The sequence below is a fragment of the Pleurodeles waltl genome, chromosome 2_2, assembly GCF_031143425.1.
Source record: "Pleurodeles waltl isolate 20211129_DDA chromosome 2_2, aPleWal1.hap1.20221129, whole genome shotgun sequence".
Classification (NCBI taxonomy): Eukaryota; Metazoa; Chordata; class Amphibia; order Caudata; family Salamandridae; genus Pleurodeles; species Pleurodeles waltl.
This window is the reverse complement of record NC_090439.1, coordinates 730,269,682-730,297,426: the sequence shown is the minus strand read 5'-3', so window position 1 is coordinate 730,297,426 and position 27,745 is coordinate 730,269,682. Positions and strand designations below refer to the sequence as shown.

At 41.6% G+C, this 27,745-nt stretch overlaps 1 protein-coding gene across 11 annotated transcripts in view; it reads left to right on the top strand.

Moving 5' to 3' along the window:
• NCOA2 (nuclear receptor coactivator 2) overlaps window positions 1-27,745 on the top strand; it is a 1,057,595-nt gene that overhangs the window by 185,740 nt on the left and 844,110 nt on the right. For all 11 annotated transcript variants that reach the window (XM_069220319.1, XM_069220317.1, XM_069220318.1 and 8 more), the window contains one exon: window positions 26,700-26,750. The gene's annotated coding sequence lies outside the window, so the exon portion shown is untranslated. The remainder of the gene's footprint in view (window positions 1-26,699; window positions 26,751-27,745) is intronic.

Genomic DNA, 27,745 nt, shown 5'->3' with positions numbered 1-27,745 from the left:
TGTCCTAAGGCTGAACCCAAGCTCATTCGCTCAGTAGCTCCAAACCTGGCAGAAGGCACAAAATACATGGTGCTTGGCAGTAGCACCCACCCAAATCATGGACATAAGAGCATCTGCCCTCTTCTGCTGTGTTGTGGGTGTCTGAGCAGGTACTGATTGCCAAATGCACAAGGTGTCACTATAACTTGAGAGAGGCATTGTTTCCTTAAGACGAGTCCGGGGCTGCTCCTTCTGCAACTGCAGAGCCACAAAGTGCCTATGGCTACACACCCCTCATGGTAACAGCTGAACAACCCCTTGGGAGGCGCCTTGCCCCAAACAGCCCCGGGAGGGTAAGCAGCAGAACTTAGGCATTTGAGCCTCATATGATTAAAGGTGAACTCTCGGACCCCTCCCCCTCCCCCCACCCCAACCACGAACTGGCCAGGCTGAGAGAGGCTTAGTAGTTCAGCCCTGATGCAAAATCTCACCCCCCCCCCCCTCTCCCCATAGGAATTGCATCAACCCCTAAGAGTAGTATTTTTTTTTTACCACACCTTTTGGGTTACAGGCACATGGCATACCTTCTAATTATAACATTAACACTGTGTGTAAAATTTACCTCGCCACTCACAGGAGATAGCTTTGTGTTGTGCTAATGCCTGGCATTCAATAAATATTGAATTTGAAACTCAATACTACTTGTGTTGACTCCTTCTTTGTACCATGTGCACACAGACTGCATCTGTGCCTTTAGGATGTTACACAGAGTAAATATCCTTCAACCACGCTTTGTGCTCTTACCCATCCTCACTAACTGTGCAAGTGTCCCTAGCATTGGTCTTTGTTTCGGGCAAGATAACTGACCTTTTTTTCATGCATCCTCATCTTTCATCCACTATGCATTGTATTTAATGTTTTATTTATGGAGTGATCTTAACAAAGATGGAGTTGGTGATGGCACATCTGATGTCATGAGTGAAATCATCCATGAAACAATTGGGAGATGTCCTCAGTGCTACCAACCATAAAGTCGTGACCAGCATTGGCGATGGGTGTTGTGGTTTTGTGCAGCGCACCGTAACTTTAGCATTGCAGGCGTGATGTCAAATTCACTGTAGTTTTTAAAGGGAAAAAGGATCTCCTATAAATACAAATTTATAAAACAAATGTTTGTTTTTTGGCAGCGCAATAGTCAAACAGACTTACTGATATCAATATAAATAGAGTGGACTTTAAACAATTGTTTTTTTTTATCTACCAGCCTCTTTTAATCATGCGCTTAAGATTTTGTCAGTTGTGTCTTGACTCGGCCCAGTGGCATATTCGTCTCTCACCTAATGCTGTTGGTTGTTAGGATGTATCCTTCCGCCTCCGCACAGGTGCTTGCATTGAAATGCAAATGGCACTACTATATAACTGTTGCTCTGTCCACTCTTTCTATCTCTCTCCATTATAAAAATGTGTTGGGCAGGCTTCGAAGAGTTCATCTTTTATGCATTTGACAGTTTGGTTGCGAAGAATAACAAAAAATTGAATACAAAAGTCTTAAAATATACAATTATGATTGGATAAGACTGCATGCTTTTTCCTGTCGGTCATTTAGGAGCCCTTGGATCTCTGGTGGATACGCAGTTTAAGTAGTCTATTTGACTGGCTGTCTCAGAAAAAATGTTGCAACCACCATTGTGTTATGCTGGGGAACATGCGTGTTTGCAGACAATACATTGCTCAGGAAAGCTTTAAGCAGAATAGTGGCTGAGAAACGGGTGAGGATGACTAGCACATCCTTTTTTATATATATATATATATGTATGTATGTATGTATATATATATATATGTATATGTATATATATATATATCATGTTGTGCAATATGTACTGCAATATGATACAAATAAACTTACAATATTTGCAGCTTCTGTGCCTCAAACAATTGGTGTGTTGAAGTGGGATAGGAAAGCAGTCCCTGAATACAAAGATTGTGTGATTATCTCAGAGGATTGTGCCCTAAAATAAAGTACACAGGATTGCCATATTATTCCTACCTATGCGTCCCCCTCCCTCAGTCCATGCTTTCACAGTCTTAGAATTGTTTTCAGCTATGGAGCACATTCCTGAGGCACAGGTCTATCCGAGGATCTGATGTACAATGCATTTGAAATGTCAGGCATGTGAATAGAAAAAGGGAATGTTTAAATAAAGCTACTAATGACATGTTTATGGGTGTGCGACCCAAACTTCAGGTTGCTGATACTGGCATTCAGCAACCTCGAAACTGGCAAGAAAACATACATTTAACCCATTTCCTATGTACCCTAAGTAACAGTCCTTTTATGTGTGGTGTGGCACATATGTCACTTCCCTATGTATGGCAACTTCGCCTAGTGAGGCTTCAGCTATTTAAGACATCATATACGGCTGTATTCAGTAGTGTTGGTGTGACTTTTATTAGATCACAAACCTACACAATAACTAAGGGTATTTGAACTAGACCTCATGTTTTCATTTAAAGAAGTACTGTTGTCTGCATCAAATAGCATCTCTGTTAAAGTGAGACAGAGCTCTGTTTGTATCCTAGTTTTTGTTGCTGTCTTTCTTGGTGACGTCTTTTGGTACATAATTTGAGAAGGTTTTATGTTTTGTATGTGTCTCTTGGTTGCAGCCCTGGTCCTTTTTTGTCAGGGAGCCTCGAGGTGAGGCTCCTAACCTGACGGTAATGGGTAAGCAACTGTTGCGTCTATGCTCTCTGCTGCTATACTGATGGTGGCATCACAATTTTCTTTTAGTCATACTATCATGGAGTGAATCAAAGTATACCTATAGCAGCACCAAAACTGGCTGTAAAATCAAAACAGTCTGAACCAGTATCAGTGTTGACAATATAGTGGAAATTGAAGGGTCCATGAAGATAAATACATAGCAAACTACCTAATTGGAAGTTGAGGTGAAAGCGAAAGAAAAGAAATAACACAATGGTGACAAGTCCGGCAATAGTTTAAATAGAGTCTAACAATCGGAAAGCATATAATAGTTCTGGTCATTCTTCCTAGTTCATAATCCTCACTGCCAGTCTGTAATTCACAACAAGGGCACTGCCTGATATACACAAAAGGCTGTGGGTAGCTGCAAGGGAAGTGTAATAGACGGAGTATGTATGTGATGGTGGTTGTAAGGTGTACAAGGGTAAGGGATAGTGAGATGTACTCCAGCTCAGCCACTTCAGGGTGTCTGACGTCATCCTGGTTGTGCTCTTGTAAGGAAATAGTCAGTTTGTTCCACAGCACTGCAAAGGGGTGCTTTGAGTCCTTTGGCCTCCTCCCTGTGCAGAACCAAAGACACTCTGCCCACTGAAGTACGATTGTGCACCAGTGAAGAACATTCACTGGATAAAAGAATTTCAATTTCATGGTGATGGAGCATCTGGGTTTTTAAGCTACTGACAGCCTTGCCTGTTTTTGGGTGCTCGAATGAACCAGAGACAACTCTCAGGGTTAAGTCGCTGGTGGCCTGTTACGCAGGTCAATATGGTGCATAATTAGTAACAAGATATAACTGAGCATGTCTGTCAGGTAAATTGTTTGGAGACATGTAGGCGCCATTTATGCCCTTTGTAGTATGTTGAACTAGATGTATTAGAACCTTTTTATTTTGCGAAGCTTTGTGCTGAAGGGAGAGGGCTTTGTTCATTTCTTGCTGAGTAAGATTGAGCCCAAGGTCTGTATCCCACTTGGCATGAAGATCAGACAGAGGGGCAGTGGGATATTTAGGGGTAACTTTAACCAGCCATGAGTTAAGTCTATGGCCAGCTCCCCTGGTGAAAAAGTGTTTGAGACAACGGGTGAGAGAGCAGCCTAGAGTTAGTAATATTCCATGTGGTAGTGACTGTAACCACTATGCGCTGAAGTGTCAAGAATTGGCCCACAGGTAACTTGTATTGTTTGGTCAGTGTGCCAAACCGAATCAGAGCTCCATCCTGAAAGAGGCCGTCAAAGCAACTAATCCTGAGTTCTTCCACTGCACAGTGGGTACAGATGCAGAGTCTGCTCCAAAACAGCAGGTGTGCATGGCACTATGTCAGAAGTAATGTTCAAAGTTCTGCAGTAACTGACTTGCGCTACGTGCACCAATCTACTCGTGGATACTGGCTCTGGGGCACCCAGGACAACATTTTTGCAAGTGATGTCTAGTGCCAGATGGACGGTGCAGGGCCTGGTTTCGTGCAAGTGCTGACCAGCCAGCCATCCGGCAGGCCAGTGCAACTGTGCCGCCAGATAGTCTTCAAAGTCCAGGGCATGCAGGCCTCCATGATCTGTGGGTAAGTTGTTTTTAGCCAGCATCAATCTATGTCTACCCCTGTTCTATATTAATTATCCGATCCTGCAGTCTAAGGTGCAAAAAAAGAGATCTGGGTACCAGGAACGGTAAGTTAGAGAACTAAGTAACCCTGGTAGCATCACCATTGTAGATGGCAACCCTTCCTCGGACTGATAGAAGTGACTTGTTAGGGAGCAGACCACACACAGTAAGCTGCCATCTAACAGAACTTCATAGAAATAATAAATGTCAATACCTAGATATCGGAAGGTCAGATTTTCCTATTGTACTTGATGTCTGTCTGAATAGGCTGGGGGGGGGATTAAATGGGAACAGACAAGATTTGCCCCAGATGACTCCAAGCTTGAGGCCTTTATAAAGGCACAACGTGTCTCTGCTACCTGACGTCATTAGCATACAGATACCACAGGAGTCTATCCAATGGGATCCCCCAATCACATCAGAGTTGACAAAGCCAGTGAGCCGATGGCTTAGCATGATCATATACAATAATGTAACTGTCAGAACTCCAACTATAGCACTTACAAAACCCAGGCAGGGATAAGGGGTGTTGTGGGGATTTGGGAATTTAAATGAGTTGCATGTTTTGGGGCACTGTGGACCTAAGATTAAATCATAAAGATGTTCTGGATCCACCCACTGTTAAAAACACAAAATACTTGGTCTTTATACTGTCATGACACTTTACACTCTGTAAGGAACAGTGCTGTCTCTAACATGCTAGAAGTAAATATTTCTAAGGACCAGCACCCTCACCCACCCTTAGGTGGCCGGCTTTGTCAGGGTTCCGCACACCACGACAGATTGTTGTTGTGTGTGCTACAGCTCCCAGAACCGGGAAGAGCTCTTCTGAATGTGTAATCCCTATGTAAGTGAAGGGTGTGGGTGATGGTACAGAGTGCATTTGTAAAAAAGTGAATTAAAACTATCTTTGTTCCCAAGGATAGAAACAAAACAGGACAAGAAATTGAGCCCCAAAGTGAACGTTTAGTCAATATGTTTCTGCCCTATTTTTACTCTTGTTGAGGTGTGGGGGGCATTCACCAGGACAGTAAAAGTTACAACCGGTGATCTGGGGAACCCTATCAAGATTCACAGTTGTCAAATACCTTTAAAGAGTAAAAACAATATAGAGATAAACCATCAGAAAATAAGACCAGTGTAACTTACACAGTACTGAATTGTGTAAACAGTGAGCCGTATACACCCAGAAACACTGTAACATATCCGGGATTCTGTAGACGCTATCCTGTAAGCTGTGTAACCTGTTAACCAAAAATGTGCAATAAAATTGTTTAAAAAAAAAAACCAAATTATCATGGTAAAGGGTTATTGACATAAATATATTTTTCTTCCTTATTGCAAATTAAATAAGACTCTTTCTTAGCCTTGGAAGCACTTAACAGTGTTTACCAGTGTTAATTGAAAAGGCGTTATCTAATACTTCTCCCAGAGAGAAATTAACAAAAAGATTTGGCGAGGTGTCAGGTTCTAATTCAGCAGCCCCTCATCAGAAACTGATCTGTCAGCTTTCAGTTTAATTAATGATGCAGAAGACTGAAACCTACTTTTTTTTATTTAGCGTAACACAACCTACGTCTTATGTATGCACAGCAGTGGTTTAATGTTTACAAACCTCTTTCAGAAGCAGTACTAGAAACGGTAAGGCAGTAAAAGGTTTAAAAGATTCTGCTTGGTATTGGAAGATTACCTTGTCTTGGTGTGAACATGGCCCATACTTAATACTGTGTTCACTGAGGGATATTTCTGGAAGATGTCTTACCTTATGAATATCCTCCAGGTTATAACAATCTGGAAAACTTTTCCCAAGCAGTAGCTCTCCATTGCGATCAGTGGTGCAGTGAAGACCGATCTGTGACTCAGCCTGCCCAGAAGCAGATTACACAAGAGTGTTGTGTGGTTTGTTTCTACACTTCATTGAAGCTGGTCTGGAGCTCTTCTTGGTCCTTCACTGACCAGAATTATCTGCTTTTGATGGTGAGTAGGTCAAATGTCTACTCCAAAGATTTCAGGGTTCAGACCCTGTTGCTAATGCTGCAAGAAGATGTCTTTGTTGAACTGTGCATCTTGGTGTCTTGGCGCCAAACATGCCCCCGTGGCCTGCGTCTCATGTTCATTGATGCGCTTGAAGGCCTTCAGAGATATGGACCAAGCTACTTTTGAGTAAGGTCTACAGTGATATGCTGAAACACATCCCTGCGGATAACTTATCAATATGCAACAATCTCTCAAAAGATCTTCCCACAACAAACAACGAGAAATGCCTAGAAAGGAGAAACTCTCATTTCCCTCAAACCGGGGACTGGCTCTTGGGACCATTTCGAACCTCAACACAGGTACCCAAACACCAGACTCTTCCTCATCATTGGAGCACATCGGGCATTATAAAGAAGATAATCATAGAATTCAAGACACTTGACAGACCTTGTGAAGGTTGAGGCCTTCCATCAGTCCATCGTGGATATCAATAGCACAACTCTGTATCCTGTAGGCTCCTCCTCAAGCATCAACCTGCTCCTGGAGGTTTGAGATTCTGCGGCTGACTCCAGTCCTCCACAGGTTATGGCCTTGGCACAGTTTCTGTAAAAGCCTGTAACTCCCAGGATACATAACCCCAATCCCCTCTCTCCCTCACCCCTTCCTGTGTCCATGGTGCTACTCTTGAGGGTTTTGATGCTGCCTTCAAAACCCTCGAATTGGTTGAAGTTATCACATTGACAGAAAATTAAGTTCTCACTCTGATGCTCTAGACAGTCCCAAAAGAGATTAGTGCTACACAGAACTGGATGTGAATTGCTTACCTTATCTCTTCCTGGACTTAAAAATGCAAGTGACTTTGATACATCTTCAGAGCAGGACTTTCCTTACCCCTCTGGACCGCTTTGAAAGGAAGCCTCTGCTTACTTAAGTGGTGTGGAAAAAAAAAAGCTCAAGAATTTACTTTGCCCTCACCAAGGCCAAACCTAACACATTAACAGAAATGAAGCAGTCTTCCTCCATAGTCTTGGAGTCTCTGCTATCCTTTGGCATTGTCACAATTGGAGCTTATACAGGTTGCCTGAACTCTTCTATGACCTGGCAGTCCACAGTGCTAGGCAGCACTGATCTGCATTTTGTGAAACAAATTCTTGAACCATTTTCCTGTTACCCTGGTTTCTCCAAACTTCCTTTGCCAAGTTGAACCCAAATCCCTTTCCTGTGGTTCAAGATGAATTGTCAAGAGATGGGAATCTATTGGACAAAAGTCTTTACTTCTCACATCCTTACTCTTTGCCCTGTGAATGCCTAGTGCCTTTAGGGCTGCTGTGTCCACACCATGTGTGAACTGGTAAGACTGACTATTATCAGCTTATCAAATGACATAAAAAGATATTTTCTCTTGTAGTCTATGGCTTGGATGCTTTCTAACGGATGTTGAAATTCAGTCTGGGTCCCTGAACTCCATGGCTCGATCCATGGATATAGCAGTCCTGATGCGTTCATGTGCTCCACTTGCTTTTCAGGAGATGATCAAAGAATAGGACATGCCCTTCAGTGAAGAGTGGCAGTTTGGACAGAAGATAGACTCCTCCCTGGTGTGCCTCAAAAACAGAAGAGTTTTGGTGCTGTCACTGGTCCTAACCTCCCTGGTCACACAATTCTTGCAGGAGTACAGGAAGTTTTGAGGCTACTCTGCAGCACATCAGTCCAGCAGTCCCCAACTTTCACAGCCCATTCAGATGTCCAGCTAATGCACCACTTTATTTTTTGGGGGAGAGGTGGATCTAGGCACATCATCACCAACCACTCCAGTTATTGTTTTTTTTCTGATGGCGCTGCTGCCTCCCACGCTAAATACTACCACCACCCCCAGTAACTTCAGCTGGGAGAGGGTATCCCATTTCCTCAAGAGTTTAGAGACTATCACTAAAGATCACTGGTTCATCCACTTAATCCACAAGGACCGGACCCCATCTTTTACTGTCCTCATCTCTAGGCTGCCCTCTCTGGTACACGCCTAATTTCTGGAGGTGGAAGCTTTTGCCCTGCTGAAAACAGGGGCCATACAGAAGGCACCCCTGTAAAAAGGGACACTAAGTTTCAGTCTCTTGTCCTCGTAGTCCTCAAGAACGAAGGAGGTCTGATGTCAATCATCAACCTTTAACTCTTTAGCTTTTTCATTTGGTAGGGTAAGTCCAGATGCTGTCAATGAGAGAGGTTTCACTGCCACCAATACCAGGGATTGGGTAGTGTCTATGGACCACTGGGATCCTTACTGTCATATACCTGTCCTACCCATCCATCAGTGCTAATCGAAGTTCAAAGTAGAGTCTCAGCACTACCAGTTCACAGTTTAATGTGGACTGATGACTGCTTCTTGGCTGTTCACCAAGGTGACGGCCATGTTTGGAGCTTTCCTGCGGGGACAGGAGCCCAAGTATTTCTGTATGTAGTCGACCGCCTGTTGAAGGGAGAGTCTAATGCACTGTTAGGGAACATGTTCTGCACACCATAACTCTTTCTAATGACCTGGACTTCACAATCAACTCCAAAAAAAACAATCTTGCACCAACACAGAGGCTGACATTCTACCAATGGTCCTAGACATAACCCCACTTAGAATATCTTTACACTTTAGAGGATCGTAGATATTCAGGATATGATTCAAATCCTCACTCTACCATTCCTGTGCTAGTTTTGTCCGGTGGCTTCACGCATCCTGTTTTTGCCACACAGTGAATTTGAGCCTTCAGTGGTTTTAAGCAGGCACTGACACTAGGGTTAGAGGCGCCTGTCTGATTGTTTGCAGATTTATTTTTATATGCTCCATCATCCCAATTCGCCACTGGTGATTGTGCCCCTACAATATGCTGATACTGATCACTTTAGTCCTATGCAGTTGCGTGTTACAGTGGTTCTGGATGCCTTCTTGTTGAGCTGGGATCCTTATCTGTGCAGTGTTCTAGTACGGTCTGAACGGTGTATATCTGTGCACTGCCTATACACACATTACAAATGCATGCAGACCTTCTTGGCAGGAAGAACTTCTACTATCCCATCCATTGAAATACCATCCTAATTTTACCAGACTGCATCAGTGTTGTCCACTACATAAACAGGCATGGTGAGGATTGGGGAGCGGGGACAGTAGGAGGTTGGGGACTCAAGGACTCTGCATTACAAGGTGATTAAACTGTGGTGGTGGTCCCAACAAACAGTTGCAACACACTAATCCCGGCCCCCTGATATACCTCTGAGAGAAAAAAAGAAAAAAAAAGTTGTACTGAGATTTTCTTTTTTGATTTGTGTTTTTGGATCATTAGAGAGGTAATTTAGCTTGGGTAGACAGTGCAGATCCGGGTCGCAGTTCTTGCAAGGTGCACAGAATTGGATGTCTGTAGAACAGTCCGAGCGATTTCTCTAAAGTTTTGCATGGATGAAATCTTGACCGTTAGCAGTTGTGACATATAGTACACAACAACAGCAGTTTTCAATGAGGACACCTATTCAAATAAAAATTCTTCAGGTGAAAGGTTTTTCTTTTCTGAGCTCTTGTACGTGTTTGTGCTTCACTGGTGTGGTTGCAGCACCTCCATCAGATAATGCATTTGTTGGAAGATAATCATGCAACAGAACAACTTTAATAAATGCACTCCTTTCTTTTGTTACATCCATTTCTCTGGGCTTGAGAAAGTTATTTTTTGTAACCTGTTTTGTAGTGGCTGGTTGCACGAAACTTTCTGTAGCGATTATAGTGTGGAAGTTTACCTTAGTGATTATGCCAAACAGCCTCTGCTCTTTTATTAGAAATCTCTCCTGCTTCAGTTCTGCTTATAGTTTCGATCCATTTTCTAGGACATCTAGTAGATGTCTTTACATCCTTATCAACATACTGTTTGGTCACAAAGTTGTGTCAACATGTTAATTAAAACGTTCCCCTCTCTTTGACACATGTTTGTGGTGAGGAAACAGCTTCACGCTGGTCCATTAATTTTGAATTTGACATCTCTCTGAAACATTGCAAATAGAAAGGACTTCATGGTTAACTATCTCCCCTTCAGCAACGTATTCACTTTTACGTGTCTGACCAGCAATTTACTTGGAGCTTTTTGGTGATCTATGGGATCATCTGTTCTAGTTACATATCTGGAGGAACAACATTGAAGCTTTTCTCTCAGTCTTTCACCACACAATGTTTTTGGATTAATTTTCTTTATAGGTATGCCTTTTCCACTTCCAGCTTCTTTACTCTTTCCAAATACCAGGACCCATACCTCGGGTAGTTTGTGCAGTCGAATTCATGGAACTCTGTAACTCCACAGTTGTGTGCAGCTCCCAATCACCTTCCCAATCGGCATGTACAAAGTTTTTCACTAGAGCTATTAGGTGTAAAACATTTCCACAGTACTTGCGAAGTTCTGTTTTTTTTTTTCCCGTTTTTTTCCCACATTTTTTGACAAACTCTACGAACTTGGTTTTCTGATTTTTAACTGAGTGTATTGCACGTTGCCTGGCCTCGCAACTTGTCTTTTGAATGAAGTGCACCCTGTGCCTAAAACCTAATTTTTCATTCTTGTTCCAGAAAGCATTCAAACGCAAAGTTTCTGTAGCCTCAGAAATGATGAGCAGACCTTGTAATGAACTAACATAATGAGTTCCGCTCAATACTTACTGGAGAGTTTTGCTTCCAGAGATTTCAGCCTCAATACGTTCATCGTCTATGCCACATCCACTGAGAGCTTCCTGCAAACCGCAACACAACTTTTGTCATGTGGAAAATGTCCATCATTGGATAAAGATCATCAAATTCTACTGGATGCCTAATAAAAATGTCGGCTACAATACAGAAAACACCAGCACAGAAACAAGGACAAGAAATTAACAACAATATGTCTGCAGGGCGGAAATGTAACTGGTGACTGGAATCAAGAGAACAATATTTATATTTTAAATTTGTCTGACAGTGTGCTAACAGAGGAACAAATAAATGCATTGGGCAAAGGACTAGGATGTTGTCCTTCTAGTTATTGCAACATGACACAAGTCCACATAGATCTGTTCAAATTCCTGCAACAGTTAAAGCTTAAAGTATTTCTCTGACCGGGGTAATAAAGAACATGTGGACGTAATGGAGCCATTACCTAGTAGTTACACAATAAAAGATGTTTAGGACATTTATCTTCTACTCTCTTTGGAAAATATGGATTATGATGATCTTGATAGGCAACAACTGTTGTACAGTTTAAGAATTAGACAAGATCAGTCCCTTGATTGTCGACTTAAACCCAAATCTGGTTTCATACCTAGCTTGTCTAGCGACAATGTTATATACACTTTTGGCAAGTTGGTTAAGGAGACTTTTAATAAATTGGAGACAAAGATTAAAAAGGGTAGATCCCACATATTATACAATATAACCCAGAAAGAGGGAAAGGCATTCGAAGGACTATGTAACAATCGGAGTTTAGTTGTCAAGGAAGCAGACGGGGGGGGGGGGCCGTAGTCATTTTAAATAGATCTGACTATATCAAGAAAATTAATTGTCATCCGGTGATACCACATCATATATAAAATTGAAGGTGAATCCGATGAATTAAATTGTTCAAAATTTGGGGATTCTATTACAAATGTGGCAAGAACAGTGTTTAATTTCTGATCTTGAATGTAGGTACATATTAAACACATCCCAAAGCACCTTGCCTATATGCATTACCTAAAATACAGAAGAATGTCACGTCACCTCCAGGTAGACCGATTATATCAGGGATACGTGCACCCACTGAAAGACTTTGTGAATATTTTGACAGCTATTTACAGCCGATTGTGAAAAATCTACCCTCTTATTCACAAGACACAAAGGATGTACTCATGAAATTGGAGGATATTATATGGGTACCAGAGTTGACTTGGGTCACAATGGATGTGACATCCCTATAAACATGCATACCCAAAACTAGAGGTCTAGAAGCGGTGAGACACTTTTTTTCCCAACAGATCAGCATTTCATTTAGAACACACAAATGTTATTACAGATGATTGACTTCACATTGGAGAATAATGTATTCATGCATGAGAGGGAATGGTTTCGACAAGCCCAAGGAGTAGCAATGGGTTTGCGATTTTCTCCATCTTATGCCAACCTATAAATGGGCCGATTTGAGGAAACACCTATTTGGCAAAAGGGTCTCCCACATATGACTGAACATATTTTCTTTTGGGGGCGATATATTGACGACATATAGTGATTTGGACAGGATCAGAGTTGTTATTGGAATTTTGTAACTACATCAATACAAACAATTTCAATATACAGATGACATGAGACTGATGACTTTGAGTTTGGTTGTCATCGCTTTCTCAGATGACTGATTCTTGTTGTGATTGACTAGTTTCTGCTATTTTTGACAAATTCTTTCCAGGCTTTTTTCCATTGTATACGACCTGGAGCCCTTGTTACAATGATGAAATATTTGATCCTCTTCGCCCATCAGTTTCAATCTTTTGTGAACTTCGTCTTGCCGTATTTCTGCAGCATCTCAAACTCTCTTCTGTTGAGTCGCAGTTGCTGTTGGCTTTTCTTTCAGATCAGTTTGGTATGACACATTTTTCTTTGTTGAAGGAGTCCTAAGATTTTGTAGTTAGCAACACTGTCAGGAGGTAAAGATCCTCTGCTACCACCTGCTTTGCTCATGTTTACAAATTTGAATCAACGGAAAACCTGCAACAAAAACAATATTAAAATAAATTACCAAAATGATGGCTAAAACACATCATTATAGTCGCCATTTTGGAAAATGGTGGAAGGGTTGCTCTGAAGTCATTTTCTGCCACTGTAAGACTACTTCACCCCCAAAACCTATGTTTTGACACCAAAATTAAGAAATCTAGGTCTCATGGTTCCTGAAATGCTACATCATCACTGCAACATATCTGCCATTTTTTTTAAAAATGCCGTCCCGAAAAATTCAGCCCGAATTGGCACTGTCTACCCACACTAAACTACTACTCTACTGATCCAAAAACCGAAATCAAGAATGAAATCTCTGGGAAACAATTTTTTTGATGGAGGTGTACCAAGGGGCCAGCACTCAACCTCGCAGGCACTCCACATCTTGGTCCTCCAGCCTTTTCAGTAGTAAGAGCTAGTTATTTTCAAAGAAAATCACCAGAGCTACTAATATTAGTTTTAGAACAGTGACCACAACAGGCAAAACTAAATTATTGGCCACCCAATGCAGTATTGCTAGCAATGACCACCCTTTGTCCATCAGACAGGGTTCCAGCAGTAATGTAAAGTATTTGGAAGTTTTTTCAGATTATACCAAACTTGTTTTTCCCCAGATTGAGAACCTAAGCAGTTCAAGCATGGGTTTTGAAGGCCCAATGTTGTATTTTCTTTATTATTGATGCAGGCACTATTTTTGATTTATGGACGTCCGTATCATTGTACAAGGCAATAAGAAGAAATTGATTTGAAACGGTACATAAACCAATTTGGAAAAAAAAAAAAAATTGGTAAAGCCAGTAGGTCTTGCTTTCTGGATCTATGACTTTGTCAATGGTTTTTGATCTAGCTGGATAGCATCTCTGTTGTTAAATGGTTAAAAAATTTAAAAAAGGCCATATTACGCAGCAGTAGTGTTATGTAGTTACACATCTACAGAATGACACATCATTTTATTTATTTTTGAACCGGGGTAGAGGGCCACACAGAGGGCCGGTGTGGGGGTAAGAGCCACACAGTGTGTCAAGGTGTGAGAAAGCAAAATAGAGGGCATGGTAGGGGAAGCAATAAAGGTGGGGGGCTGGAGCAACACAGAAGTGTAGGTGGGGATTACGAGCAATGGGTGAGAGAAGAACATGAGTGGGGTAAGTAACACGGGAGAATCTGTGGAGCAGGCAGGAAGAAGCACACATGGGAAAAAGCAATGTTATATTTACGCAGTGGCAACCGTAACATGGAAGGGAGCAGGGAAAAATAAACGAACAAGAGACAGTAGCACAGAATGCAGTGGGAGAGATGTTCATTAGGGAGATGCTGGGTAACACATGCACTCTTATGAACTTATTAACCCAGAAGAAGAAAAAAGCTATTGCTTGAAAAGGAAGGTGTGGAAGTGTAGGAGCCAGACAGTCAAGAGATAGTAAAGAGGCAATGCTCCTTGGGAGGGGCAAACACAAGATTGGCCAGCTGGGACATGAGTAAGAAGCATGCAAAAGAGTGGCAGGAAAAACAATCAGTGATAAGCAATGATGTATTCAAAGCACCCATGTGTTCTTGGTAAGGATACAGTATGCTTCACAACACACTGCATGTACTCTAGTAGGCTAGACCTAAAAGCTGGAGCTAGCCAATTAGTGAATTGGATATAGAAAAAAACTGCAACGGATGTGTTTTTTTTTTAATTTATTTAATTTTAAAACATGTGAAAACGTTAAGCATGTGGTCATGGTCAATATTAGTTTATGTGGTAGGTGGCAGTGGCAGCAAAACCCATTGTTCACTTTAAGCCCAGCTGATAAGATGAATATTTTAATATTATGTCATCTAATAACAGGTTTGTTGGGAAATACACCAGCCCTCATAATACTCATCCATTTACTGACTTTGTAAAGTATCGAGGTAGATATAATAAAACTGTAGGAATGTTGTGTCGGTGCCAGGAAGAGTAATGCAGTCTTGCTCCAATAGTGAAGAAGTCAACATGAAACCCCTGGGAACTAATTGTGACCACAGTCACCTTACCCCCTCATATACACACACATGCAGCATTACCATTCAGTCATTCCAAAGAACATTATTTATTACAAATACCACATCATTTTTACTTCATATAAATACAATTTGTACAGTCCCCTGTCATATCAACAAAGAGAGAAAGAATTAGAAAATAATAGATTTCCCATTGAACAATTCAAAACAATACATTTAAAAAGTAAACAACGATGATGCTGTAGCCTGGATGTGGTTTACTTTTGAAGAGGCCCTAATTGGGAAATAATTTTGTTTGTGAAATAGTATTGTGATTCAATGTGGCTAAAGGAGTAACCAACAGGCTGTTTTATAATATTTTTTTTAATGTATTGTTTTGAATTGTTCAATGGGAAATCTATTTTCTAATTCTTTCTGAATCAAGAGCACTTGATCATATTTGCTCTTGGTTCTGTCCTGTTTCTTTTTTACTTTGTTGATACGATGGAGGACTGTACAAATTGTATTTATATGAAGTACAAATATATGTGGTATTTGTAATAAATGTTCTTTGGAATGATTGGATGGTAATGCTGCATGTGTGTGCATGAGGGGGTGAGGTGACTGGTCACAATTAATTCCCATGGGTTTAATATTGTTTTTGTTATAAAGTCCCACCCAGACTCCTGTGGGTTTTTCTGGGGTACCCTCTGTGGTTGGTAAAATACCATTAGTGATGGACAATAAATATTTACTGTAATTTAGACAAAATAGAAAATTAGATGTTTTTCCACCAACATGTAGAAGCAATTGAGTCAGAAGTTGCTTTTGGCATGGGTGGAAGTAAGGGAGGTCCATGCTTTTACATCAAGGAGTCATTTGGTCATGGACTTCATGCATTTCAGACGTTCAGGTAAGTACAGTAGAGTTTGAAATACAGAGGTGATGGTCTTGCCCTTTTTAAGCAAACCATTGTGAGAGATTACTTGATCTTTAGAGTTAATGATTTCAGAATAGTTTCAGTTCAAGTAAAGACTAATGCTGCCTACTTGGTGTCCCTTGTTCCTCATTGGGAGCACTCTGACCAACTCCACCAATTGATTGTTATATCTTTGTCCAGGATGGTATTGTATGGTGGTGAAGATGGGGGATAAAGGATCATGCCTGTCGGGGGGGGGGTGGGGGGGGGGGGTGCATGTAAGTATGTTTACTGCCTTTTCGGTTTGTTACAGTCCTTGAGATGCCTGTTCTGTGCAAGTCTTATTGATGCGTAGGCCCACATTTTCCCAATGGAAAAGCCAATTAGCTTTATCGATGCTTTTTTAGTCGGGTGTAGAAAAATGTTTTTCAGATGAAGGAAAGAAAAATTATACATATGTTTAATGGCCTCTTCCCTAATCCTACGCCAGCGGACTATGTAAAGGAATGGGTTTCGCGGGGGAAAAGCGTATACATGGAAGTCTCTTGAAAGCTTACTGAGAAACATTAGGAATGGGGAAAAGTAAGTGACTGTAACCTGTAGGCACAAGTTCAAGTAAACATTAGTAGGACGGGCTAGGAGTTTTCCGCTCAATCTGGTCTCAAATAACCGCTCCTTGTCTTTTAAAATACAGTTTAAGTGTATTTAATAATTTTCTGTGGCTGAAAAGTGAGAGAACAACAAACTAGCTAAAGCTTCCGACAGCTTTCTAATTTGTCCTGTATATGGTAAAATTGACAATGGTCTCTTACGATCCTTTTTCAAGTTAACCACGCTGCATTGTGTAATGTGGTGGTGAGTGAAAGGTGGAAATGTTCCCCCTTTTGTCTAAAAATTCTTCATTGTATTGACTGGCAATTTTTTTTTTGAAAAAGCACCCAACAAACACACACGTAAATAACATTTGACACATGGGTATGCAGCTCGGGACAGTCTCCTGAGCGCTTTGCTTGATTCTGTGCGATTATACTTGCCTCTCTTGACGGAGCGCTTTTTCTCCCAACTGAGAACAAAACTGATTTGTTCCCTTAGTGGGGGATGGGTTATTTTTCTTTCCTCTACATTGTTAGACTGTCAACCAATGAAGCAGGAGCCATGAAAGTGCCTAGTTATACTACGGGCACAGATGGGGTCCCTTCCAAGAGAATACTCCGGTTTTAAGTTGTTTCCAAAATATTATGCAGGAGTAAAAGAGCGAAGGGGCGACCATTTGTTTTTAAGTATTTGTATCTCGAACGGAAATGCCGATCGGAGATGTTACAGCCCGAAACGTTTCACGTTTACTGCTAGGCAATCAAAACATATTAAGGAGCAGAGGGGTGCTGGAGTGCAGAGGGAATAGAAATTAAATAGTGATTTTCATGCACTTTGACCAAGATGTCAGTGGGGTAAGAAATGCTGTATGCCATCTACTTCCAAAAAGTGAATCTAGGGAGCACATTGCGTGAAAGTTAATGACACCGTCATTGTTTTCCCGCCCCCTCCCAACTTGGCTGCTGCCTCGTAATCAGACTCCTTCATTGATACGTAAAGTTGGGGGTGGAGATTAGCAATTGCAGACTTTTCAACCAATCAGCTGCGTTAGATATGTGGTTAGGGGAAATAAACCCGAGCCTTCTTGAGTGTACTTTGCTTTTCGCTGAGACGGAAAATAAAAGCATATGATTTGATAGTGTAGTAAAATGACAACGCCGAACCGGAAGGGAACGGAGTTGGCAAACAGAAGCTCAGGGCGAGGAGTAGAAGCAGTCGGAGTTTCTGGCACACAAAGAGCAGGGTATAAAACCCACAAGCGCCTTTCCTCATGACGCCAGTCCTACACTTATTTTGAGAGCGTGGTTTGTACATGTTTCGCTGGCCCTGGCGTCAGTCTCACTAGAGGGGCACTTAAACGAGTGCCTACAGAATTAGGTTCGAACGCCTATCGGACATTTTGTTTGTCATGTTGCGATGTGCAGATCGGAAAATTGTGAAGCCCTTGAGGTTTGAAAAGTGCGTGCCATTTGAAAGACATGCACGATTCTCAAAATGTAAAGGTATATTCGTACTCCAAACATATTTAATCATGATTCATACATAAAAAAAAACTCAAAAGGTATCTTGGTGTAACTTCTTTATTTTTTCTTGCCTCGTTTACAATTTCGATAACATTCAAGACGTGAATGGTTCTCCGACGCCTGTATGAAAATAGTGCATGTGTGACACATTCCCACTGAGGTAAAAACCGTTTTAACACATGTAAAGTAACCCAAAAAAAGCTTAAAAAGGAAAGGCTGGATAGCATGTTGCCAACGTGTTCAAAACTGCTGGGAAGCTTCTGCTCAACAAAACCAGAGTAAGTAAAGTAACACCATAATTTAATAAGCAGTGACAGCACAGCTGTGGTGAATCCGTTTTAGTTTCCCACTGGGCACAAGTTAGCCCACCCACCCTTCAGCTTGCAGACCTGTTGCCCCCATCACCTAGTGACCTTTTACCTATGTCGCATGCTCTGTATTATTCCATTTATTTCATTATTTCTTTTAGCATTTGCCTTGCTTACATTTTATAAGAAATGTTTTGATTTTCATTATCAGTACCATTCTGAGAAGGCATCACTATCAGTGATGTACATGGGTATTGTCATCATGTCCCTTTCTCACTTACGTGACAGGAAAATAATTTGCACTTGTTCAGGATTGCTTATGTAATTGCCAACACAAGTCTGCCTCATTATCAATTGTTTAGTTACATACCTGCAGCAGGAATCCTAAATGATCAGTATAAATACACCTCACACGGACAAGGTCATTAGAGGGGTTCCTTCCAAATTCCATCAATGCTGCATATCACCTTGCTGCAGAATTCAGCCTTTGTGTCTTCACAGAGTCTGACCTAGAGACCTCATTCCAGGGTAACAAGCGTTGGGCGGTGCTTTTCATGGACATGGTACTGGCAGATTAGGGTTTATCCACCTAGCTCCTAGGGTAGAGATTAGTCATTCTTGGTTAGGAATTGCATATCTTATGTTTATTGTAAAGGGGCAGGAGGGGTCATATTCACAACTCTCAGCCTCACAATTCTGCTTTTATTACTGTTCATTATCCTAATTGTTGCAGCACATGTATTTTATCATAGATTGCAGTCTTTGCAATACATTTATTGAAAACTCTCCTGCATCTCCTTAATTGCCTTTGTGTGGGAGACTCATTGCTAACGAGAGAAAAGGGTAACTTCGTTCCACCACAACTTCTTTGAGAGGTCGCGCCTACAGCCCATGTCTAAGGCTGCCAGAAATCACCTGTTCAATGGTATGTGTAGTTGTAGATACACATGCTTTGTGTAAGTCCTCGGAGTGTTACAATTTGTTTTTCTTTGAAGAATATTTTCAAGTCATGAGATCGAGTGGCTCCTCTCGGTGATACTGCGCATGGGCATCAAGTCCTTTATTAGATTGTTTTCTTTCTGCCGTCGTGTTTGGACATATTTCCTCTCGCTCCAGTGAATCGCCGTTCGATATCTTCTGAAATTTATACAAACGTTGATAGGAGGAAATAGTTTTCAATTACGTTTTCTAAACTGTTAAGCCTATCCGATTTCTATTATCTGGCTCGATTTAACGCCCTCAGGGGTGTCCACCCTTTTTTTTTTGGGCCTACTTCAACAATTGTAGTTGGAGAATGATGGACAGATGGAACAAATTCAGTTTTGCTTCTCCTTGGTGTCACTCCAAGTTTCCCTACACAGATCAAAACTTGGTGTGTAATTTGTGTCTGTCTCCGTAACACAAAGAAGAGACCTGCCACTCCTGTAGATCTTTTTGGTCAAAGAAGACCCTGGGACGAAGAGCACATCCACTAGAAATGGCTTCAAAAGCAACAGAAGACACACCAGACGTCTTCGGACCGGAGCACACGCAGTAAAAAATAGGATACCACTCAGCCTTCTCCATTCGGGACTCTGACTCAGATCAAGAATCGTATGTTGAGAGCCAGTCCATTGCACTGGCGTAGTACATAAGTACATCAGCACCTTCACACCAACCAAAGACTGTTAAAAAGACTCCTGCATTGGTCGTCTGTCCTCCACTGCCCTCTGGCCATGGTAGGAGCCGAAACACATTTGGATGGCCCACCTTTGGGTTCGGCACTGAAAATACAAAAGACGAAAATGCATTTGGCTCAGATGAAACAGACATTCGAATCTGTTTTGGTATCGGAAAGGTTTGGTACTGAAAGCCGTATTCACTTAAACCATCTATAGCTACAGTAGTGGAGTCATCTTCTATAGAGCTGATATTTGAATTAATGGACATTAGACAGCGTGAGCTTCAAATACAAAAAGGAACAGGAAGGTTTATATCTTGCCCTCCTGTTCCAATTAAAAGGAGACTCGCATGTCGATAGGCTTTGGATGCTGGGCCTTCCCCTAACGTCTCCAAAGAAAATGAAAACGCTTCAGTACAACCTCCGCCTTCACCACCTCATTCTCCTGTACTCCGTTCTACTCTACCATCACCTCCACATTCCATTCATACACAATTCTCTTCACAAGCATCATCAGCATCACCTCATAGGGATGATTTAAGTGATGCCCAGCAGGATGCAGACCAATGGTATCTATACAATCTGGATCCCATTTTATCCAATGACTTAATCCTGACTTATATCTAGCAAGGCCTTCTCCTCCTGAAGATCCTGCTGCATACAACCAAGTCATAGCTAGAGCGGCTGCATATCATAATGTGCAGCTACATACAGACCCAATTGAAGAGGACTTCTTATTCAACTCTTTAACAAGTACACAAAAGGAGTTCCAGTGTCTACCTATGCTTCCAGGCATGCTTAGGCATGCCAGTGATATATTTAAAGATCTTGTCAAAGCAAGGATTATCACACCAAGGGTAAATAAGAAGCAAAAAGCTGCACCCTCTGATCCAACGTTTATAAAAACACAATTACCACCTGACTTCATAGTGGTAAGGGCAGCACAAAAACGTGCTAATGGTCAATCTACAGGGGATGCTCCTCCTCCAGATAAGGAGAGTAAAAATACTAGTTCTGATGGATACCACTACCTGTGGATTCCTCACCTAATAAATTCTCCCCATGCGTAGCATTCGACTGAAACTTCTCTCTCTAGCTCTGCACGTCGGCGAGGACGTCACAATTGCCCGACTCCACGCGGCTCTGTGTGACGTCATCGAGCCAATAAGAGGTCCTCGCCGCCGTGCTGACGTCAGTTTCCTTTTTTCCGTGCCTTCGATAACGGTTACTTTTCTGTTACCTGTATCGTTAGCTCTTCGGAAGGGATACTTTGTGTATTTCCAGGATGTCTGCTCTGAAAAAGTCGGGTTTCAAGCCCTGCAGGGAATGTGAAGGTCGCATGTCTGTGACTGATCCGCACAACGATTGTCTTTGGTGCCTCAGTTCCGATCACGACGTCCAAGAATGCGTATCCTGCCAGAAGATGAATCCGAAGGCATTGAAGGAACGTGAGGCAAAGCTTTTCTTGACGAGGTCCAAGAAGGAGAGGAAGCGGCACCATGGGTCCTCTTCTGGAAAGTCATCCCATAAGAAGCGACGTCATCGTGACTCCCGACGTCGGTCCAGAGGTCGGTCGGCATCGAGGTCTGCATCGTCCCGGCACCGCAAGTCTTGGGAAGTTAGTCCGACGGTGTCTCCTCAACCTGCGACGCCGCAGACGTCCCCGGCGCCGTCAGTCTTTGAAGTCGTGGAGACTCAAAGTCATCTGGCTTCGCCGGTGCACCCTGAGCCTGAAGAGTCCAGCCCGGCGCCGGCACCGGCTCCACAGGCTTATCCTTCGTTTCCGGGTATGGATCCTGCGGCATTCCTTAATGCCAGGTTTCAGATTTTTCAAAATATGGCTCTGGGAGGTGGTGCGCCGGCTGGCCCCACTGGCCCCCTGGCTTTTCAATCTCGGTGTTCCGGCTCTATATAAACCAACGTCGTTTTGTTCGGCTGGAGATTTAAGTCGGGCCCCTGTGCCGACAGTGCAGCCCTCGACGTTGAGGGAGAGACCTTCAACGCCGGTGCCGGAGGTGATGGAGCCGAGAGGTCGGATGTCGGCATCGGATGCGGGGGCCTTCTCCATGGCGCCGATGGATCCATCTGTGACGTTGGGTGGATCTGGAGAACCTGTCATGACGCCTTCCCGGCACCATTCACTGACGTCGCTCCGCTCCATGTCGACGCCGGGGCTCGAGGCCAAGTTGAGGTCACGTCGAAAGGCCCTTAGACTTTTGGAGGAGAGGGAGTATCAGCAGCAATTCCTCGAAGAAGGGGAGATCTACGTTGCTGGATCTTCCCTTTGATGGGGCAAAATTGTTTGGTTCAAAGGCAGACTCTGTGCTAGAGTGCTTTAAAGAATGTAGGGCCACAGCTAGATCTTTGGGTCTGCAGGCTGCTTCTGCCCCATTTCGATCTTCATGTTTTTGGAAGAGGTGCTTCCTTTCGTGGGAGATCACAGCAGCCGGGGCAGCAGTCCTCCAGCCTCCCTTATCGCTCATACAGGGGGCGGGGTAGAGCCCACACAAGAGGTGCCACCCAGCAGCAACACCCTTCCTATTCCTTTTCCTCTGGGGGGTTACCTCAAGGAAAGCAGCCCTAGTCCTCTTGCCATTGTTTCTCAAACCTCTCCGGTAGGGGGGAGATTTTCACTTTTTCTCCCCATATGGGAGTCCATAACAACAGACTCTTGGGTCATCAGTTTGGTGAGAAGAGGTTACGCCCTTCCCTTTCGGGAGATTCCTCCTCCCTTCCCTCCCCGTCCTTCCTTTTGTTCAGAAGATCATCTCCTGCTGTTACAACAGGAGGTTCTCTCCCTATTATTGAAGGGTGCAGTGGAGTTGGTTCCAGAGCAAGAAAGGGGTCAGTGGTGTTATTCCAGGTACTTCCTGATCCCCAAGAAGGATGGTAGTCTGAGGCCTATTTTGGACCTGAGGATTTTGAATTGGTTCCTCAAACAGGAGAAATTCAAAATGCTGACTCTATCACAGGTGCTTTTGGCGTTGGACAAGGAGGATTGGATGGTGTCTGTCAAACCATTCAAGGTCAAGGGATGTCAAACAGAAACAGCTACACATAAGCCAGTTAGATTTATTAGCTGTGCCCTAAAAGCATCTTCTCATAAAAACAGACATGACAACCATGTATTATCTCAACAAACAAGGGGGGGGGGGGCACATTCATCTCAGCTGTTTCTTCTAGCCCAAACAACTTGGAAACGGGCTATTCACAATCAAATTAATTTACTATCACAATACATTCCCGGAATAGACAATCAGTTGGCAGATCTCCTCAGCAGAAATCACCAACAAATGCATGAATGGGAGATTCTCTCACAAGTACTTCATAAGTACTTTTGAAATGGGAAACACCAGACCTAGATCTATTCGCAACAAGCAAAAATGCAAAATGCCAAAACTTTGCATCAAGACACCCACATCCCCTATCCAAGGGCAACGCTCTATGGATCAATTAGTCAGGGATATTTGCTTACGCTTGTGCCCTTTCCAACTCCCATTTCTAGTCAACAAAATACGTCAAACGTCTCTCCACATGATAATCATTGCACTGACATGGGCACACCAACCTTGGTACACAACACTATTAGACCTCTCTGTAGTAACTCACGTCAAACTCCCAAACAGACCAGATTTGTTAAAACAAAACAAAGGTCGAATAAGGCATCCAAACCCCAATGCTCTCAATCTAGCGATTTGGCTCCTGAAATCATAGAATTTGGTTATTTAAATCTTCCATCAGAATGTATGGAAGTAATTAAATAAGCACAAAAACCTACTACTAGACAGTGCTGCGCAAATAAGTGGAAACGATTTGTCTACTATTGTCATTCTAAAACCATTGATCCACTTACAGCATCTATGCAAGATATTGTATGCTATTTGCTTCATTAACAAAAATCAAATTTGGCTTATTCATCCATTAAAATACCCCTTACTACGATATCTGCATACTTACAAACTATTCAACATACTTCTCTACTCAGAGTTCCAGTTAGCAAAGCCTTCGTGGAAGGATTAAAAAGCATTATTCCAACCAGAACACCACCTGTTCCTTCATGGAATTTAAATATTGTACTTACCAGACTCATGGGACCATCTTTTGAACCCATGCCCTCTTGCCAAATTCAATTTTTAACATGGAAGGTCGCCTTCCCTGTAGCTATTACTTCTTTAAGAAGAGTTAGTGAAATACAAGCATTCACTCTTGAAGAACCTTTTTTCCAAGTGCACAAACATAAGGTTGTACTACGAACAAATCCCAAATTTCTACCAAATGTAGTATCTTCTTTTCATATTAATCAAACAGGGAAATTGCCAGTCTTCTTTCCACAGCCAGACTCTGTGGCAGAAAGAGCTCTTCTTACCCTAGATCTCAAAAGTGCTCTTATGTACTACATAAACAGAACGAAACAGTTTAGGAAAACAAAGCAACTCTTTGTTGCTTTTCAACAACCACATACAGGCAATACTATATCAAAACAAGTATTAGCAAGATGGATTGTTAGATGTATACAAACATGTTATATCAAAGCAGAAAGGCAACTCTTGATCACTCCTAAAGCACATTACACTAGTAAAAAGGGTGCAACAATGGCTTTTTTAGGAAATATTCCAATGGTTGACATATGTAAAGCAGCTACATTGTCAACCCCTCATACATTTACAAAACACTATTGTGTTGATGTGTTCTCACAACAACAAGCCTCTGTAGGCCAGGCTGTCTTAAACGTAATTTCAAACAATTTCAACTCCTACATGCAGCCACCCCATTTTTGAGAGGACTAACTGCCTTGTAGTCTGTGCATAGCATGTGTATCTGCAGCTACACATGCCATCGAACGGAAAATGTCACTTACCCAGTGTACATCTGTTTGTGGCATGTAGTACTGCAGATTCACATCCCCCCCGGAAGCCTGTAGACGTTTAATTATTATTATTTTTTTGTTTTTTACATTTGTACATATGTATATACATTTGCATGGACATCTCTTTATATTTCTATACTCTATCAATCCTTTCTTCACCCTCTGTGGAAAGCAATCTAACAATGGAGTCAATGGCCATGTGCAGTGTAACCGATAGGAGGAGTCACTTGATACCGTGACTCGAACAGACTTCTTCGAAGAAAAACAACTTGTAACACTCTGAGCCCAATACTAGGTGGCGGACGTCTGCAAAGCATATGAATCTACAGCACTACATGCCACAAACAGATGTCTACTGGGTAAGTAACATTTTCCTTACTGTCTGAGTTTTGGTGAGGTACTTCTTGTGAGTCAAAAGGTTTTGGCTGATAGTTGCGACTTGTTGTAGGAGAGACACAGTTGCCTGCAAACAAAAGTGCTGTCACACCTAAACCAGCAGTCTTGCATAGGAGCGAGAGTCCAACTAGGACACAGCTTTGTGTGGCCAATTCTGTAGCTCCAGGTAGTTACTTTGCGTGACCCAAATAATCAGGGTAAACCATAAAATTACATATCGATACTTTATTTTTTTGCAAGTTGCTTACTACCACTACCCATGTGACAATTACATTTTAGGAGTAGCCTAGATACATTTTAAGCGGTTTCTGTAGCTTACTTAAAAATATACATTTGTACAGGGACTTTTGGTCTGTCTTTTCCTCCATTGACCTGATAGTGTCATCCACATTTTGCTTTTGCTCCCTGCAAACACTGCCTGCTATTTGGGTAATGGATCAGGCCACTTTAGCCATTGGCTGTCTTCTGTGTGAGTGACAGCAGTTGAATCTCGCATCGTGTTCACCTTGTACTAACAAGTAGTCAATTTCATTCCCATGGCTGGTAGACCAATTTCTGGTTCCGTTTTTAAATATATATATTTTGCATACATCTGCATGGAATCTTTGAACATTTTTACTATTAATGATTTTTTTTTTTTTTTTTGCTTTTGCACTTAATGTCTATTGCACGTTTTCATAAATAAATTGCAGTCTTGCCAAGGCCAGACATATTTGCACTGTCAGTGTTTCTTTTGGTGTTAGCCAAGACCTCATGATTTTCCTAAAATTGTATATTTAATATACTTATTTATAGTGTCTTTCAGCCAGATCTTTGTTAATCTAATTGGTCTATTATTGTCATTCACATTTGCCTCCCAACTGTTGCAACATGCAGCATTTGGCTGTGGTTCAGCCCACTTGAGTTGTTGGCTTACTTCACTGTGAGTGACACCATTCAGCTCTTTCGCAAAGAGCACAGTAGTGCTCAAAGTAGTTCCCTTCAGTGCCAGGAATTACTATGGTAGTGTGTGCTTTTCTGAAACTTAAAAAATGATTTACATTACAGAGTGTACAGCAGCTCCACCACTAATAAATATGTATACAATTCCTAACAAGCAGAAGCATTGCCAAAACGGAAAAGCTGACTGCCAGTGCCAGAACTGTTGGTTTTTCTATTGCTCGTTTTGATTTATTTACGGGTTACCAGCTGCTCAGATTGTCTAATCCCCTTGGCCCCAAAATATTTTTTTTATTTACAAATTCACACAAAAAGGAGTTCAGGTTTGTCATTGAATAAGGTTTTCCAAATGATTGATCATTTTCTTGCCCCTCACTGTGTAAGGCCGGCCCAAGTTAAGTCATGAAGAAAATACTGAAATCTAAGGTAAAAATGTAAAGATATAGCCACATTTTAAAACTATATTTTCTTGTATTGCTTTTAGGAATACTATGTGCAGTGTGTGGGGAAAAAACAAGAAAATAAAACTAATCAGGTAAGAATTTGTTTACACTTGTGTTGAATCCACAAATTTAAGATACACTGCCATATTAAATTCAAAATTATGCAAATTATAAATTAAGATTAGCAGTCTTCACTGATATTTTGATCTAATCTTGCTTTCATAAAATGCAGAAAAATACATTGGCCCCATATTGAAGGAAGTCAAGAATGACAAATCTTAAATTTTGTTACTATCTGAAATTTAAATGCTGTTGAGAAGTTACAGGATTTCCTTAGAAACCATTTGTCTAGCAGGAAGTGCAGAAACCCATGGTGCAGATTGTAGCTATTCCGGTCTACATTCCTGCCACATGGTGCTCACACCCATTCGTGCTTTATTGTAAATTCACAAGGTCTCCCCTAAAATAATATTGTCTCCTTAATTGAAAGTGTTTGCATAGCCCAGTAGGAAGGACTGTAAAAGAATGGGTTGTAATAAAGTTAACAAGGAACTTAAAATTCGAATTATTCTTGGAAGGCATTTGCAGAATTTGGTATAAAAGATTATATTTACTTTTTCTTCGTGTTGTACTCATTCTATAATTGAATTATTAGCACTACCTAAATCTTTATATTTAGGTGAGATAGTTTAGTATCATGTCGGTTTGGTGGTACATTTTGCTGTTAATAAAGAAAGTGTTGCGACTAAATGCTGGCAGTTCAGTTCATGTATGTTATTACCCAGGAAGTCTTTCAGTATTAAAATAAACAATAACTTATTATACAATACCATGTTTCACAGCATTATCCAACAAAGCAACAATTTTCAACATTACCCTCATCTTCAAGAATTCATACAAAATGTCCTAGAAGTTTTATAAACTACTTATTTCTTCTATTCTAGTAGCAAAAAGGCCTACTCAGTCTTGAAGCTTTAAATATTTTCCTAAGACATTCTGAAAAACTTGGAATACGTTGCAAATTCAATGCTGCATTATTATGGATCTAGCAATTAACATTGATTTTTATCCATTAGCTATGCCTTTA